Below are 20,186 nucleotides of genomic sequence, written 5' to 3'. Positions count from 1 at the left end.
TTAGTGGGTGTGTAGCAGATGGGTTCAATCATGACCAATACAATAATCACATAATCATCCATTAATTAAAACATTTATGATAAAGTAGGGAATGCTTCTAGGGCTTCTACTGGTTCTACTGAGTGAAGACCCGTCCTCGCTGCCCTTCCAGCCTATAGTATTTGTTTCCAGTCGCTTTTCGGGACCGGACATTCCAAGGTAGTGGATTTGAATTAGCCGAAAGAGTAAAAATTGTAAAAGAAATATATAAAATGATTTATATAAAGCGGTTTTGTGTGATTTTGGCGACGTCTATGTCGGTTTTGGCTTTGACAACTAAAGTGTACTGAAAATAACAATGTGCTTGCTTGCACCAGGTCTGCTGTTGCAGGCTGACAACACACGCCTAAATCATGGTCCTTGTTGATATCAAAACTGCAGGGTGCTGTCTGATTTTCAAACAACACCCTCCTACTGCACCTCACTGCACCTCACTGCACACAGATGAGTCCCCAAAATACCAAATACTAGCAGGCAGGGAAAAACTATTCACATGTCCGCTGTACACCTCACACCAATCTACTTCCCCCGAAATACTTCCCTGTAAGTGTGTCTATTGTGAACAACCAATATTTTTTTATTTTATTTGCAGATGGAGAAAAGGTGTTGTACTTTAACACACCTTAAATATGGAGTCCACGTTCGTTTGACGTTCCTGAGCAGACTGACCACTGTAAACCTGGGATGTTTGCAGTGGATGTCTGTGGAGGACACGCGCGCACACACACACACACACACACACACACACACACACACACACACACACACACACACACACACACACACACACACACACACACACACACACACACACACACACACACACACACACACACACGTTTCATAATGAATGTTGCTCTGGTTATTGGATGTCATGTTTTGGGAGAAAATAGTATGAATAATGAATGGTCAGACCAATAATCTAATTACGCTCGCGTGCGCACATGTCATGCTGACAGGTACATTTTATAGACACAGATTTCTACAAACTAAATGTTTAATCATTTTAGATTTTATTCTAAACACAGTTTTCACTACTCACACCAGTACATGTTTATATAGCAGTGAACCCATTCTACAACACACCAGGACATACAGTCTATGTTTAGCAATTAGCCAATTCTAAAACACACCAGGAACCATAGGCGGCGGGTGAGCCTGACACTTGGGATGGCTATATTGACCAATTTATACACAGTGCCAGGATGAAATTTGAATCGGCTGATCATGAAATGTTAACTAATAATAACTATGCAATAGTATCAAAAGGGGGGACATTTATTAAGACTAGTAAGCAACACAGCTGCACCATACAAATTAATGAGTGAAGTGTTGTGCAGCCTGATTTTTTTTTTACCCTGCTGTAGTTTTTAACCTGAAGTGGAAAACAAAGTACAAAATCAGCCTGGGGTTTCATACCCCTTCAACAAGCTGTTGTAATGCAGCTGAGGTCAAATAACTAAGAAGAGAATTCATAATATGACATTTCAGATGAGAGTCATGACAAACAACTGTTTTGTTCTGCTATCCAACCACGTAGCATCCCTATTCTGGGCATGCGATAAATGAACATTCTGCTATAGCAGATCTACAAGCTCACACCATGTTGCGACACACCAGGACATACATGCTTATAGCGGTGAAACCATTCTACAACACACCAGGACATAATGTTAGCAGTGAACTCCTTCTACAACACACTAGAGACATATGTTTTATACAGCAGTTCACCCATTCTATTTTAATCCTGCTTTGCCCAATTGAGACAGCTAGGCAAGGTCAGGCTATTCCCCCTGCAGACCTAGAAAAGCTAGAAAAGCTCATCCATGCTTTTATCTCCTCCAGACTTGACTATTGTCATGCACTTTATTCGGGTATCAGCAAGTGAAATATACAAAGACTAAAACTGATCCAAAACGCTGCTGCCAGGCTTTTGACACACACTAAGAGAATTAAACACATTACACCAGTCCTTGCTGCCCTTTTTGTTTTTAAAGCCCTGAATAGTCAGGCTCCTGCCAATATGTGATTTTTTAACTCCCTATGAGCCTGGCCGCTGCCTGAGATCCTCCAGCAGGACCTACTGATGGTCCCCTCGACTGTGCAACTCCCTGCCTGGGGATGTCAGGCAGGCAAACTCAGTCAGAAGTCCTCTTAAATCTCTTCTTAAACTCGCTTCTATTGTACAGCTTTTACTTAATCGTTGTAACTATTATTTTATTTTGTAAATCTTAGCCTAGGATTTTACTCCCTTTTATTATGTTTTACGGTAAAGCACATTGTAACTTGTTTTTGAAAGGTGCTATACAAATATTATTATTATTATATGGAATATATTCTCTAAAACCATAGATGGGCCATATGCAGACCCCACCTTAACTTAATGATGCCTATGGGTCAATACTGATATATTATTTCAGCTGTTTCAATTCCAAACATGCAAGTTAAAGTTATTTTTCTTTTTCTTAAGTCCAATGTATTTGTGTCTGTTCATACACTTAAAATAAGTATTAATAGATGCATTTGACATTTGAAAAAAGTAATAAATCAAAATAAAATCTTACACTGAATAATATTCACTAATATCCCTACATTCTGACTATTCTGGGCAATTTGAGTGATGGGGCTTACAGTGTACTACTGGTGAGAGTGCAGATACACAATGTGGTCCCTGGAGTGAGAGTGGACATTTAGTGGTCCTCTCCATCATCAAAGTTTGTCCTCCTCTGCTCTACACATACATTCACACTTTCTTAACCCACGTTATTTTTTTGCCAATTATATATATATATATATATATATATATATATATATATATATATATATATATATATATATATATATATATATATATAATTTGTTTTACCCCACCCACATGTCAAGACGTTCCCCACACCTTTCTGTGTTGCCACTGCTGTTGTCCTATTGGCTCACCTGCCAGTGAGGAGCCCCCAGGAGGACAAACCCTGTTCTAGACTGCTAGGCATACGGCTATTTCATAAAAAAGGGGTTTTATTGTAAACAAAACAAAGGCAGTTTATATGTGTATATGAACTAAAAAACTATTAACACAAATATTCAACTTAAAACAAGCTGTTCTAATGCAGCTGAGGTCAAATAACTATAATTCACATAATTCATAAAATGAGATTAGGACAAACAACTGTATGCTGTTCTGCTACCCAACTTAAGCACGTAACATCCTATTGTGGGCATGTGACAATAGGCAAATATTTGGCTTTAGCAGATCTACAAGCAAACATTGTGTTTTGAGTTTGTAGATCTGCTATTTTTGGTGAAAGATGAGAAGATGAGCTGCATCCAACTTGAAAATAGCCTATCTACAAGCTCACAACGTGTCTTCATAGAAAGACGTCATAGAAAACAAGCCCAAAGTCGCTTATAATAAGCAAACATGGCAACACTGTGAGAGTGCGAGGCTGGGAAGCAGCGCACATTGCTCAGATGAAATACAACATTTAGAGGTTAGATTTATGGGGACATGTTACGTTCCACGTAGTTTTGTCTGGGATTCTGTATTCCTTCCCTTGTCTGTCTCTCCTTCCCTCTGTCACTCACTACAGGTCTCATCAGCTGTCAATCATCCTGTTACCTGGCCCCACCCTCGTCCAATCACCACCATCTGCTGTCTATAAAAGGCTGGGTCCCATCTTGGCTCTTTCTCTCTCAACCATTTCCTGTTTGTAACCCTGTCTGTGTAGCCTTGTTTATAGCCCTCCATTTATGTTCCCAGAGCAAACTTTTGTCATTTAGTGTCTGTTCTCCTACCTGTAATCTACTTAGTATATGCTGCTGCCTTGGGACAGGAAAGACAGAGGCCTCTATACATAGACATCACGTAGGCAGAACCTTTGTTAAGCACATTAGGTAAGGGGTGGTTGCCACTTATGTATTTTTGAACATTGGTAGAGTAGGTAGGCAGGCTTTTGTTTTCACTATACTACATAATTAGTTAGTTAGTCTGTCTTTTGTTTCCCTAGCTGCTTTTGTTATTTTGGCAACACCTGTGTCCCCTGGTAGTGGCTTACTGCTTTGTTTATGCCCTGTGCATAGTGTTTATGTAAGTATTGTAAATATTATTCTGCTTAAGAGTAAAAGCACCTTGCACCTTTTGCTCAAAACCTTGTGTGGTCTCCTTATTTGCACCTCATGCTCAACAGCCTGGTAAAATATCATTGTGTTACAAACTCCACCCTAGACCCAAAAGGGTTTCGTAACAGGACAACACAGTTGTAATTTTTATTTCATTATTAGTATTAGGCCTAAAGGAGAGAAGTCGCTTGGCAAGGCTGAAAGTGAAATGCAAATGATCCATTAACTATAGAACAATGACGGTTTCCAGGTTTCTCAAAAACGGTCAGATTGGCCGCTTAGTCACGCAAGTGTTAAGGTGGGGTCTGCATGTAGCCCATCTATGGTTTTAGAGAATATATTCCACATTAAGAAGAATAGGATGAAATAACAAAAAAATATGTATACATAAATATGAAGCAGCTAAAACATGTTGAATGTTCATTATAAATGTGTATTTATTCTAACGGGTTGTAAACGTGTCTAAAGAGGACAGGGAGTGTTTCTCTGCAGTTTACTGTAGATTGTAATAATAATTCATGTTTAATAGACACTAAAACCACCTGACCTCTAATGTCTCTGTCATTGTGTTGTGTTGGCCTGATATCATCCTGATGTTAGACTTTGATACTGAACATGTTTAAACAGCTCATATAATCATAAAGTTTAACATCTAGCTGTGAAATTTAATGAAGCACTTTATTCATACAAAGATGCATACAGTAGTTCATCTGAAAACAAAGTTACCTACATCATCAGACACAACATAGTATGTAACCCCTGTGCTGACTTAAATCATGTGCCCCTAAGACCTGTGGTTCTCAAAGTGAGGTCCGGGAACCCCCAGGGATCGTTGGGTGGCTTCAAGGGGGTCCTTAGCTACTGTATATCAGTTAATATGGCATCAAACCATATACTGTATCGACCGATCTACAAGTTCTAGAAAAGGTTTAAGAACAACTCTGCCAAGAGATGCCTCTTATAGGAAAGCCTATTAACCCATTAAGACATGAGGCCGATTCTACAAATGTCTTCTAAATCCTGACAGTTTGTCTGAGACGAAATATTACTATATCAGTGGTGCTCAAATCCTTTTAAGTCAAAAATATGTGTAGGCCTATTTGGCTGCGGACCCCCACCTCAAAATATTTTGTTCCAAGGAACTCCAGAACCAAAGATTTGATGAAAAAATGCTCGCTTTAAAAAATATATATATTCAAAGATGTGCATGAATGTTCATGATTTAAAAAAAATAGCAGATCTACAAGCTTGTAGCGCGGCACAAAGTGACGCACTATGAGCTTGTATATCTGCTATTTTTGAATAGCCAAAGTATAAAATAATGTTTTTTTTGCTCAAATCTAAAATGACACAGATACTTTCCCGGTCTTAATGGGTTAACTTAATGATGCCTACGGGTCAATACTGATATATTATTTCAGCTGTTTCAATTCCAAACATGCAAGTTAAAGTTCTTTGTGTTTTTTTTAGGTCCAATGTATTTGTGTTTGTTCATACATGTAATATAAGTATTACTAAATTAAATTTGAAAAAAGGAATACATAAACATAAAAACTTACACTGAATAATATTCACTAATATCCCTACATTGTGACTATTCTGGGGAATTTGAGTGATGGGGTTTACAGTGTACTACTGGTGAGTGCAGATATGGTCCCTGGAGTGAGGGTGGACATTTAGTGGTCCTCTCTGCTCTACGCATACATTCATTTTTTTTTGCCAATTATATACATATATATATATATATATATATATATATATATATATATATATATATATATTTGTTTTACCCCACCCAATTTTGTCATATCAATGCGTTCCCCACACATTTCTGTGTTGCCACTGCTGTTGTATCCTACTGGCTCACCTGCCAGTGAGGAGCCCCCACCAGGAGGACGTAGCACCAGAAAAACCCTGTTCTAGACTGCTTGGCCTACGTCTATGTCATAAAAATAGGGGTTTTATTGTTTTGACTAGTTTTAAAAAACAAACCTGAAATCAAAGGCAGTTTATAGGTCTCCTCCAGACTTGACTATTGTCATGCACTTTGCAAGAGATAACAAAAAGGGAGCAGATCAAAGATCGATTTTTAAAAAGTCACACATTTATACACTTGAACATAAAACACAAGCCCTGAACGGAAGTCTAATCATTTAAACTGTGTTGATCAAAAATGTCATGTCAAAGGTGTCAAAACTAATTTAAGCTTTGTAGATGTGCTATTGTTTTTAAATCGTGAAAATATGTGCAAATCTTTAAATATATATATTTTTAAAGCGAAAATTTGTAAAATATATTGTTCCAGGGACCCCCAGATGCAAAGATTTGAGTTACAAATGTTTATATGTTTATATACAAATTATATATTCAAAGATTTGCACACATTTTCACAATAAAAAATAAAAAAAATCAGATCTACAAGCTTTGTAGATCTGTTATTTTTTAATAGCCAAAGAAATATAAAATGACACAGATGCGTCCCCGGATTGAATGGGTGAACTCCCTATGAGCCTGGCTGCTGCCTGAGATCCTCCAGCAGGGCCTTAATGATGGTTCCACAGTCTCAGCTTGTCACTAAGGGTTTGAAAAATGTTAATAACCTTCTTCAAACATTTTCAGGATCTTTTGAAAATAACAGATCTACAAGCTCACAACGCGTCGTTATGCGACGCATTGTAACTTGCGAGCTTGCTGATCGGCCGATGTGCAGTATATGGTTAAAGTGGTTGAAATGATGTTGATGCCATATTAACTAACGTATCTAAGGACCCCTGGGGGTCCCCGGACCCCACTTTGAGAACCACTATGAGAACCACTCTCTTCGGGGACATAATGTCAGTCAGCACAGGGGTTACATATACTATGTTGTGTCTGATGATGTAGGTAACTTTGTGTTCACATGTACAGTACTACTGTGAATAAAGTGCTTCATTAAATTGCACAGCTAGATAAACTTTATGATTATATTGAGCTGTTTGATGTTGATCAGTATCAAAGTCTAACAACATCAGGATGATATCAGGCCAACACAACACAATGACAGAGACATTAGAGGTCAGGTGGTTTTAGCGTCTATTAAATATTGTACATAACTAGTATTATAATCTACAATAAACTGCAGAGAAACACTCACAATTTAGAAACTGTTAAAATAAAAACAATGTATATTGAACATTTAACATGTTTTAGCTGCTTTATATGTAAGTACAGTGTATGATTTTTTTGGGTTAATTTTATCTTAACCTTATCAAAGTGGAATATACTCTACACATATGGCACATTCAAAATTAATTTTTGGCCAATTATTACATTTATTTTTTACGCCTTAGTTGTGTCACTATATCAGTTAACTTCCCCACACATGTCTGTGTTGCCATCTCCTTGTCATCTCCCGCCTGGACTACTGCAACTCCCTCCTTGCTGGTGCTCCGGCATCTGCAATCAGACCTCTGGAGCTTGTTCAGAAAGCTGCGGCTCGTCTGGTGTTCAACCGCCCCAAGTTCTCCCACACAACCATCCTTCTCCGTTCTCTACACTGGCTCCCCGTAGCGGCTCGCATCCAGTTCAAAACCCTGGTGCTAGCCTATAGGGCAGTGAAAGGAACAGCTCCTTCTTACCTCCGGGCTATGGTCGATGCCTACACCCCTGCCCGACCACTTCGGTCTGCCACCTCGGGGCGACTGATTGCCTCGTCACTCAAGGGTCCTTCTGGCCGATCCACACGGTCACGACTCTTTTCTGTTCTGGCCCCACAGTGGTGGAATGAACTTCCCACTGATGTTAGGACAGCAGAGTCACTGCCCATATTTCGCCGCAGGCTGAAAACCCACCTCTTCAGGAAACACTACCCTTCCTCTCTGCCTGACCTACTTGTTGTTAACTAGTTGTACGAACGCTTGTTTTCTATTGCTGTATTGTTTATTGGATCTTGTTTAGTCGATACACTTATTTGTTTTAGCTCATGCTCATTTGATTTAGCTATTTTTGTCTCATCTGTTTAAGGAAATAGGTGGCTGATATATTGCACTTTTACCTTAGCGCTAGGTATACTCTTGGTTGCTTGTTTTTGCAGAAAATGCACTAAAGACTTCTGGTGATTAGTAGTTTTCGTTCCCTACCTATGTTGAATACACTTATTGTAAGTCGCTTTGGATAAAAGCGTCTGCTAAATGACTGTAATGTAATGTAATGTTGCCCCTGCTTTTTATTGTATCCTACTGGCTCAAGTGCCTCTCGTGTCACTAGTGCAGCAAGCAACAAAGATCATTCTCCCTGCCTGGCTTTCATAGCTATGAGCTTGTAGATCTGCTATTTTTGAAAAATCGTGAAAATAATGTGCAAATCTTTATTATATATTTTTTAGAGCAAACATTTGTAAAAGTATTTCTTCCAGAGACCCCCAGATGCAAAGGTTTGAGTTACAAATGTTTGCTTAAAAAAATATATATTCAAAGATTTGCACACATTTTCACGAAAGCAGATCTACAAGCTCATAACGCAGCACTCGGTGCCGCGCTATGAGCTTGTATATCTGCTATTTTTAAATAGCCAAATAATTGTAAAATGACACAGATGCGTCCCCGGATTGAATGGGTTAACTCCCTATGAGCCTGGCTGCTGTCTGAGATCCTCCAACAGGACCTTATTGATGGTACCACAGTCTCAGCTTGTCACAAACGGTTTGAAAAAGGTTACAAAAATATTTTTCAAACTTTTTCAGGATCTTTTGAAAATAACAGATCTACAAGCTCACAACGCGTTGCAACTTGCGAGCTTGCTGATCGGCCGATGTGCAGTATATGGTTAAAGTGGTTAAAATTATGTTGATGCCATATTAACTAATGTATCTAAGGACCCCTGGGGGTCCCCGGACCCCACCTTGAGAACCACTATGAGAACCACTCTCTTCGGGGACATAATGTCAGTCAGCACAGGGGTTACATATACTATGTTGTGTCTGATGATGAAGGTAACTTTGTTTTCACATGTACTGTGAATAAAGTCCTTCATTAAATTGCACAGCTAGATAAACGTTATGATTATATTGAGCTGTTTGATGTTGATCAGTATCAAAGTCTAACAACATCAGGTGATATCAGGCAGTGGTGGAAAAAGTACTCAAATGTTGTACTTAAGTAAAAGTATCAATACTGCAACGTAGAAGTAGCCTACTCTGTTACAAGTAAAAGTCCCAAATTCAAAATGTACTTGAGTAAAAGTACAAAAGTATTGGTATCAAAATATACTTAAAGTACCAAAAGTAAAAGTACTGAAATGCTTGAAAGATCAGAGCAGATCTACAAGCTCACAACGCGTCGCATCGCAACGCGTTGTGAGCTTGTAGATCTGCTCTGATCTTTAATAGCCTATGTATAAAATAGGGCTAAAATGGTTAATGTATGTCTTATAATATTATAATTTATAACTGCAAAGTAACTAGTAACTAACATTTTCAAATAATTGTAGTGGAGTAAAAGTACAATAATAGGGGAGCTAAAAAATTGGCGGCCCAGGGGCCCGTGCGGGGGTTAATCCCTGATGAACAGTGTATGATTTTTTGGGTTTAATGTTATCTTAACCTTATCAAAGTGGAACATACTCTATCAGTTAACTTCCTCACACATTTCTGTGTTGCCACTGCTGTTGTATCCTACTGGCTCAAGTGCCTCTCCAGCCAGTGGGAGTCACTAGTGCAGTAAGCAACAAAGTTCATCCTCCCTGCCTGGCTTCTCTCCTCTGAACTCGGCCAACTGTGTTCCTATAGACCAGTGTGTCTCAAGGTGGGGTCCGGGGACCCCCAGGGGCCCTCAAGAAGGTTCCAGGGGGTCCCCGGCAAAAGCAAAACCTTAATACGGAATCAGTCAGTTTAACCACTTTATCCCTATATGTATCAGCTATTTTCACAAAATCATGAAAAAATGTATTTATTTAATACATATTTTAAACAGCTAACAGTAAAGTTCTCAACGTAACGGGCCTGAAAATTAAGGCCCGGCCCGAAACAATTACCATCAGTTTAGGCCCTGTGATTGCCTGGAAAAAAATGATAAAAACTAGAAAAAGTGCTCCTCGGAGCACAGGTCTCCGCCAGGTCAGGTAGGTTATTGTGGCCTCCTGGTGGCGCTATAATAGGCCAATGTGAAAAGGGTGGCATTTCTTCCTCGGCCTAGTGGGAATGTGCACGCATTCATGATTTGAGGCATTTTGTTCCAAACATGTGTTTTGCTAAAGTAGACCTGCTGGTGGCGCTATAACAGGGCAATGTGAAAAGGGTGGCATTTCTTCCGCGGCCTAGTGGGAATGTGCGTGCAAACTTTCAGGGAAATCGCACGCCGCGTTCATGATTTGAGACATTTTGTTCAAAACGGACCAATCCTGCAAACTTTGGAAGCCAACCTTTGCCAATCAGGATGGAATATGAAATATCGGACAGATGCGTCTTGATCACATGACTATAGAGATACTGTGTACCGATTTGCGTGATGTTTGGATAAAATCTGAAGGATTAATATCCAAAAATGTATTTGACATAAGTCGGCCTCCTGGTGGCGCTGTAAAAAGCAGATATGAAAAATGCAGTGCAGATGTTTTTCCTTGGCTTCTAGGGAGTGTGCGTGCAAAGTTTCACGCAGATCGGTGCAGTTATAGTTAAAAATGCAAATCGGCCTGTTATAGCGCCACCATGAGGCTGATTTGAAAAGTTTTAAGTGGCATTTCTTCCTCTGCCTAGTGGGAATGTGCGTGTGCAATTTTATGGAAATGGCAAGCTGCGTTCATGATTTGAGGCAGTTTGTTCAAAACTCACCAATCCTGCAAACTTTGGAAGCCAACCTTAGCCAATGAGGATGGAATATGGGAAATTGAACAGATCCGGGTTGATCACATGACTATAGAGATACTGTGTATCGATTTGCATGACGTTTAGTTAAAAGCTATAGGAATAATAGGAAAAATGGGTTTTGCACAAATCGGCCTCCTGGTGGCGCTATATGGCCCATGTGAAAAAATTGGGGCAGAGGTTCTGAATTGGCATCCAGGGAGTGTGTGTGCACAGTTTCGGAGCGACCGGGCCAATGGTGCCAGAGATTAGCTGCTAACACACAGACAGGACACACGGACGGACGGACACACGGACGGACACACGGACGGACACACGGACGGACGGACGGACGGACAGGGGCGAAAACATACTCTCTCGCCATGCCTTTCGGCCTGGCGGAGACAATAAGAAGATCGCCAGTAGGCACTAGTGGCTCAAATTATGTGAGTGAATTATTAAATGGCAACTTCACATGACTTGTAGCCCTCACATGTCAATAGGCTACAAAACATGCAAAGTTGCACACAAAATGAAGTTAAATCCATGTCTTCACATCTTACTCTGCAATCTCTGCCTCTCCCCCTGTCTCACTTCTCACTGGCTGCTGCTGCCTGTAATTTATACTTCGACAGTACAATGGTCACGCACCAAACACAGCAGCAGATCTACAAACCCACAACGCATGGCATCCATGTTGTATTCTGGGCTTGCATATCTGCTATGTTCAGTGCACAGCACCGCCAAGTGACAAAGTACAAATCAGGCTTTTGTCTGCCTCAGCGTCTGTCGTCTGTCTGATTTATGACTCAAATAAGTAACCGATCTTCAACTTCACAACGCATTAGATAGCGATGCATTGTGAGCTTCAGTGAGCTTATAGATCAAATGGCTATTCAGTGCACAATACCAGCTTGAAATTAAGATTAAATCAGGCAACAAGCCGGCAGAAGCAACTTTTCTCTGCTGCGTGCACAAGCCTCTCCATTATAAACCCCAATCATCGGCAGTAACTCAGCTCAGCACCACATGGACAGCACTGCTGTTCATAATTAATAAATACACACAAAGACAGAACAGAATTATTAATATATATATTGTTATTATTATTATTATTGAATATTTTAGGGTCAGGTTCGGGCAGAAATTTGAGAACGCTAAACTGATGAGGTAGGTAACTTGTTTTCAGATGTCTCATAGTAAAGTGCTCATTAAAGTGGTTAATAAAATTGTACAGCTAGCTAAATGTTAAACTTTATGATTATATTGAGCTGCTTAAACATGTTGTTCAGTATCAACATCATTCAGGATCATATCAGGTCAACACAATGACACAGACATTAGAGGTCAGGTGGTTATAGTGTCTCTTAAATGTTAGTTTTTTTCAATGTGGAACATATTTTCTAAAACCATACATGGGCAACTGGCGGCCCGGGGGCCACATGCAGACATGCTTAACATAATGCTGCCCACGGGTCAATATCCAAATACTGATATATTATTGAATTCAGCTGTTTCAATTCCAAGTTTGCAAGTTTACTAAATGCATTTGGAATTTGAAATAAATAAATACATTTGACATTTTGAGTAATGGGGTTTACAGTGTACTACTTGTGAGAGTGCAGATACACAATATATTCCCTGGACTGAGTGAGGGTGGACATTTAGTGGCCCTCTCCATCATCAAAGTTTGCCCTCCTCTGCTCTACACATACATTCTCACTTTCTTAACCCATTGTTTTATTTTTATTTAAAAAAATGTTTTTGGGGGGGGGTTCCTTTTTTTATACCCCACCCAATTTTGGCATAATGTCAATACATTCTCCACACATTTCTGCGTTGCATTGCTGTTGTATCCTACTGGCTCGCCTGCCAGTGAGGAGCCCCCCCACCAGGAGGACGTAGCACCAGACAAACCCTGTTCTACACTGCTTATAGCCTACGGCCATTACATTACATTACAGTCATTTAGCAGGAAGGGTAGAGTGTTTCCTGAAGAGGTGGGTTTTCAGCCTGCGGCGAAAGATGGGCAATGACTCTGCTGTCCTGACATCAGTGTGGAGATCATTCCACCACTGTGGAGCCAGAACAGAAAAAAGTTGTGACCGTGTAGATCGGCCAGAAGACCCTTGAGCGACGAGGCAATCAGTCGCAACGAGGTGGCCGACCGAAGTGGTCGGGCAGGGGTGTAAGCATCGACCATAGCCTGGAGGTAAGAAGGAGCTGTTCCTTTCACTGCCATGCCATGTTGTAGAAATAGGGGTTTTATTGTTTTGATAAGTTTCAAAAACAAAACAAACTGGCAAACACAGGCAATGTATAGATGGATAAACTAAATATCATTAAATATAAATACTCAATATAAAGGGACCTGAATCCCAGTTAAGGTTAAAAACTACTCTAGATTAAAAACGTGGCAGACTAGTAAGCAACACAGCTGCACCAAACTAATTAATAATAAGTATGTTAGATTTTCATGGGTGTGTCCAGAGAGTCAAGGGCATGCCAATGTGCAAGCATGATAGACAGTATTGACACACCAACATCTAACACACCCATTATTAATTTGATTAGCTGCAGCTGTGTGCTTACATCACTGTGCTATAAGGTCAGTGGTATGCAGCCTGCCATGTTTTTACCCTGCTGTAGTTTTTAACCTGAAGTGGAAAACAAACAACAAAACCAGCCATATTCATGCCCCTTCCACAAGCTGTTGGTCAAATAATTAAGAACAAAATTCATGGAGTCAGGAGGACAAACAACTGAGCTGTTCTGCTATCCAATTTAACCACATAGCATAGCATCCATATTCTGGGGGGGGGTCATCCCTATGTTCCCCGGGTTCTATGTTCTGGACATAATGTTAGCAGTGAACTCCTTATACAACACACTATAGACATATGTTTTATACAGCAGTTCACCCATTCTATTGTAATCCTGCTTTGCCCAATTTAGACAGCTAGCCAAGATCAGGCCATTCGCCCTGCAGACCTGGAAAAAAAGCTATCCATGCTTTTATCTCCTCCAGACTTGACTATTGTCATGCACTTCATTCGGGTATCATCAGCAAGTGAAATATGCAAAGACTAAAACTGATCCAAAACGCTGCTGCCAGGCTTTTGACACACACACACTAACAGAATTAAACCATCCCTTCACTGGTTACCTGTGAGTTGTAGAACTGATTTAATATTTTACTTTTTGTTTTTAAATCCCTGAATGGTCAGGCTCTTGCCTCTATCTGTGATCGTTTAACTCCATGTGCAAACGCGCACGCACGCATGCACACACACACACACACACACACACACACACACACACACACACACACACACACACACACACACACACACACACACACACACACACACACACACACACACACACACACACACACACACACAAAAAAACATGAATAGTCAGACCTCTGATCAGTAGAGTGGTGTCCATCTTTGAAGTTAATCTGTCCATCCTTGGAGTGGTCACTCTTCATGGAGACACAGCTGGGTACAGGAGACTCTGATCTCTGCTGATGAACCCTGACAGGATGAGAAGCAAGGTGAAACATTATATTTATGGTCAACTAGTTACAGTAGTTGGTAGTCATCGAAATATGGATCCAGTTATATTTCAAATACTGTAGAATACACAACATGTACAGTAGGTTGTTAAATTAATTATCATTAGTCATATTTGATTTCAGACGTACTGTCGCACACAGATTTCTACAGAACTAAATGTTCCAACATTTTTGTTTTTCTTCAAAACACAGTTTTCACTACTCCTACAGATATGGTGTGGAGGGGGAAAATGAGGGGGTCAAGGATAGACCCCTATGGGTCCCTGGTTCTAGAAGTGTATAGGGTTTAAGTGGTTAACTGAAGGTTTTTTAAATTGTACAGCTAAAGGTTACACTTTATGATTTTATGAGTTGTTTAAACATGTTGTTCAGTATCAAAGTCTAACAACATCATTCAGGATCCTATCAGGTCAACACAACACAAAGACAGACACATAGAGGTCAGGTGGTTTTAGTGTCTATTAAATGTTGTACATTAACTACTATAATCTACAGTAAACTGCAGAGAAACACTCCCTGTCCTTTTTAGACATGTTTACAACCTGATATAATAAATATTTATAATGAACATTCTCATGTTTTAGCTGCTTCATATTTATGTACAGTGTATGATTATAATTCTTTTTTTTTTGGGGGGGGGGGTACTGTATACATATGGCACATTCAAACTTCATAAACCCACAGTTTTTGGCCAATTGTTTCTTTTCTTTTACTCCTTAGTTTTGTCACTATATCTTTAACTTCATTTATATTGAACATTTAACATGTTTAGCTGCTCCATATTTATGTGTGATTTGAAAAAATAAATCTTGAATCAAATGTGTTAATATCTCTACATTGTGACTATTATGGTCGATTTGAATGATGGGGTTTACAGTTAGTGTACTACTGGTGACAGTGAGTGAACATATACACAATGTGGTCCCTGGAGGGAGGGTGGACATTTAGTGGCCTTCTCCATCATCAAAGTTTGCCCTCTGCTCTATGCATACATTCACACTTTCTTAACCCACTGTTTTTATTTTTGGCCAATATTGATTTTTACTATTTAAAAAAAACAAATCACCCAAATTTGTCATTATGTCAATACATTCCCCACACATTTCTGTGTTTCCTCTAGTATTGAATCCTATTTGCTCAGCCGCCAGTTAGGAGCCCCCACCACGTAGCGCCCGACAAACCCTGTATTCTAAACTGCTTGGCCTACGGCTATGTCATAAAAATAGGGGTTTCATTGTTTTTAAAAAACAAACCTAAAAACAAAAGCAGTTGAATAATTAAAGACAGGTGTATAATATGAAGTAAATAAAAAATAACCAAAATATTCAACTTAAAACAAGCCTTTCTAATGCATCTGAGGTCAAATAACTACCAAAATAAATCATAAAATGAGATTAAGACAAACAACTGTAGCCTACTGTTCTGCTACCCAACTTTAGCACGTAACATCCCCATTCTGGACATGTGATAATAGACAAACATTCGGCTTTATCAGATCTACAAGCATACATTGTGTGAAGAAAATAAATGAGGGGGTCAAGGATAGACTCTGAGGGTCCCTGATCATAGCAGTATATAGGGTTTAAATGGTTAACTGAAGGTAAGAACTAACAACAGAAAAAAAAGAACAGAACTGAACGGACAAACACAACTCACCAGGACATACAGTATTATGTTTATATAGCAGTACACCCATTAAGGTCATTCCTCAGAAATAAACCTGACAGGGTGATTAGACCCCGACAATTTGATTTATTTTAAAACTATTTCATTGCTTACGGTAATGAAAGTAGTCCGTTAATTTATGCGTCCAGTGAAACATGGTCGTCTCGGAAAACAACAGGAAGTGTTGATTAAATAGGATCAATATTTACTGCATTGTCTATTCGCTTCAAATGTTTTAAAAAATATTACTTAGAGTTTAGCTGTAAATTATATTGTGTGTTTGTTTACATGGCTCACATGTTGGAAACGGATAAAATCAAGCAGCACAGTTTGATGATGTTGAGCCATGTGCTCTGAGTCTTTGATTAGACAGCGGTCTGTTATTGAGGTCAGTGGTAATTTTTTCAACCCAAAAAAATAACAGACCGATGAATTCAGTAATTGACCAATCAAAATCAAGCATTCAACCAAGCTGTGTTAATAAATGGGTAACAGCAAGTGAAATATACAAAGACTGCAACTAATACAAAACGCTGGTGCCAGGCTTTTCACACACACTAAGATAATGGAACACATTGCACCAGCCGTTGTTGCCCTTCACTGGTTCCCTGTGAATTTTAGAATTGATTTAAAGATTGTTCTGCCCTGAATGACTATTCAGTCAGGCTCCTGATTATATCCGATCTTTTAACTCCCTATGAGCCTGGCTGCTGCCTGAGATCCTCCAGCAGAACCCTACTGATGGTTCCAAAGTCTCAGCTTGTCACTAAGGGTGGCTTTTTGTATTTAATTTTATTTAGATTTTATTTTATCTTGTTTATCTTAACCTGGGATTTTACTCAAGTTTATTGTTTTACTCTAAACAGGGTTCCTACACAAGTATGGAAAGTATGGATTTTAATTAGAGTAGAGTCTGGATAAGTATGGACACAAGAAAAGAGAGCATTTTTGCTTCCAGACTACAGCCCCTATTACTGTATGTTTTCTATAATTTGCAATTTCTGAAAATACATTGAACTTACAAGCAATGCTTTTCATGGCATTTTAGAATTGCATGTGCATAGCATCAAACATAATCCTAACCTTTTCTGCTTAAGGAAACCTAGCCGTGGATCAAGACTGTCATAGATTTATTTTCTTTTTTACGATTCTGACTTTCTTGGACACTTCCCCAAATAGCGTGTGGAGTTCCGTGTTTAAGGCCTGTATACATCTCTGTAAATGTACAAATTCAAAATATAAAGTGCTTACCCGGTAGGCACATGATAATTTTGATTTGTGCATTATTTATTATGTATAACCTTTATTATGGCTTCCTTATCTTTACTTTATGGCTGCATTCGTTATAATTTCCATAGACATAGTGAAAAAACTGTACTGCACAGACACAGCACTTTCTTTGAATTGATTTTCGGTTCTTATTTATAAAAGACACAAGAAATATGGAGGGGATAATTATATATATTTTGTATTTAGTCCATAGGTTAACGGACAATAATGAGTTACTGTAGGTAGCATTGCAATGGTTAGTTCACTTCCTCTTTGGGCTTATATTGTTGACAGTGGAAACTTGTCACTTTCTTTGTAGGAGTGACTTTATAGTAATTTATTAAACAGTGTTTACAAGTATGATTTATGTAATCTAACAGCCGATAAAGTAAAGTCAATAGACTTTAGTTCTCCTTTCCAGTTCACTGGTGAATTGTACCGGCTGAACGTAGGGGTTGAAGATACAGTTTGTTAAAATTCAAAATCACAAAACCTCAGTAACATTGCACTGTTTTAGCATTGCATTTAGTTTAGTGTTAACCACTTTCAATGTGGTGGCCTATTTTGGGCATGTAGGTGAACATTTTCAAATTCCCTCTCACAAATAGCCGTACTACAGAGATTAATAAAGCATGCTTAAGTGGTTAATTGATTTGTATGAGCCTATTGTACTTATTATTCTTGCAATGACAGGGACCTATGTCCCTGTCATGATTTTAGTGTGTCTAGTAAATGTTATACATTAAGTATTACTATAATCAGTAAATGACAGAGAATAACTCCCTGTCCACTTTAGACATTTTAGCTGCTTCATAGTTACACATATAGATATTTTGGTTATTTTATCTTAATCTTAACATTATTAAAGTGGAATATATACTTTACACATACTTTTAAACTGTCTTAACACGCTGTAATAACCTTGTTATTGTTTTTTTATTTTTGTATTATTTATTTATTAGTAAGGAGCCCCCACCAGGAGAACGTAGCACCAGACAAACCCTGTTCTAGACTGCTTGGCCCACGGCTATGTCATAACAATAGGGGTTTTATTGATTCCATATGTTTAAAAAAACAAAACAAACTGGCAAAAAAATTATAGGTGGATAAACGAATTAACAATACACGTAACTATTCAATTTAAAAAAGGGGCATGAAACCCCATCAGGCTGATTTTCCAGTTCAGGTTAAAAACTACAGCAGAATAAAAACATGTCCCACTAGTAAGCAACACAGCTGCACCAAACAAATTTATGAGTGAAGGTCAGTGTAGGTCAGTGTTGTGCAGCCTGCATTTTTTTACCCTGCTGTAGTTTTTAACCTGAAGTGGAAAACAAACTACAAAATCAGCCTGGGGTTTCATGCCCCTTCAACAAGCTGTTGTAATGCATCTGAGGTCAAATAACTAAGAAGAGAATTCATAATATGAGATTTCAGATGAGAGTCAGTCATGACAAACAATTGTTTCGTTCTGCTATCCAACCACGTAGCATGTGATAAATGAACATTCTGCTATAGCAGATCTACAAGCTCACACCATGTTGTGACACACCAGGACATGCATGCTTATAGCGGTGAAACCATTCTACAACACACCAGGACATAATGTTTTATACAGCAGTTCAGCCATTCTATTTTAATCCTGCTTTGCCCAATTGAGACAGCTAGCCAAGTCAGGCCATTCCTTATCCCTGCAGAACTAGAAAAGCTCATCCATGCTTTTATCTCCTCCAGACTTGACTATTGTCAGCAAGTGAAATATGCAAAGACTAAAACTGATCCAAAACGCTGCTGCCAGGCCTTTGACACACACTAAGAAAATTAAACACATTACACCAGTCCTTCACTAATCTGAGTTCCCAGAAATTTTCGCTAGCTCTCGCATACAAACGGGAGGGGCGAGGAACTTCTGGGCCAAAACCCCTGTATTTGTGGGCGGGATGTAACTTACGCTCAGAATCTGAGCGGACACGCCTCTTACCGGTCTGAGAGCTGTGCAACTCGTCTAAACAGTCCGACGAGAGGCAAACAGCAGTACACAACAATGGCGGCCGCAATTTCTCAAGGAGAAATTGTTTCCCGTCGCTCCTATTTACATGCAACACCCACTGCATGGCTGTTGATTTGAATCAGAACGCAGTGGCAGCGCCCCTGCTGTCCAAGCTTTGAGCCGAAGCCTACCAGACTAGCCCTTCACTGGTTACCTGTGAGTTTTAGAACAGATTTTTAAGATTTTACTTTTTGTTTTTAAATCCCTGAATGGTCAGGCTCTTGCCTATATCTGTGATCGTTTAACTCCCTATGAGCCTGAGATCCTCCAGCAGGCCCTACTGATGGTTCCAAAGTCTCAGCTTGTCAATTAGTCCGGCTTGTCAGCCCGGTCACTAAGGGTGACCGGGCTTTTGTGGTGTGGACTCAGCTTCCCTTTGCCTCAGGCAGGCAAACTCAGTCAGAAGTCCTCTTTTACATCTCTTCTTAAACTCGCTTCTATCGTACAGCTTTTTCTTAATAGTTGTAACTATTATTTTATGTTGTTTATCTTAATTTAGGATTTTACTCACTTGTATTATCAGTTTTACAGTAAAGCACTTTGTAACTTGTTTTTGAAAGGTGCTATAAAAATTAAGTATTTTCATTACTAGTAGTAATAGTATTAGTATTAGTATTATTATTATTATTATTATTATTAGGTCTATTATAAAG

At 39.1% G+C, this 20,186-nt stretch overlaps 1 protein-coding gene across 1 annotated transcript in view; it reads right to left on the bottom strand.

Moving 5' to 3' along the window:
* The window catches only part of LOC308080987 (von Willebrand factor D and EGF domain-containing protein-like), a gene marked incomplete at both ends in the record, with an annotated part of 406,904 nt that overhangs the window by 293,700 nt on the left and 93,018 nt on the right, over positions 1-20,186 (bottom strand).

Source organism: Gymnoscopelus braueri, assembly GCF_963280865.1.
Source record: "Gymnoscopelus braueri genome assembly, contig: SUPER_24_unloc_2, whole genome shotgun sequence".
Taxonomy (NCBI): Eukaryota; Metazoa; Chordata; class Actinopteri; order Myctophiformes; family Myctophidae; genus Gymnoscopelus; species Gymnoscopelus braueri.
This window is presented reverse-complemented; position numbering and strand designations above follow the sequence as displayed.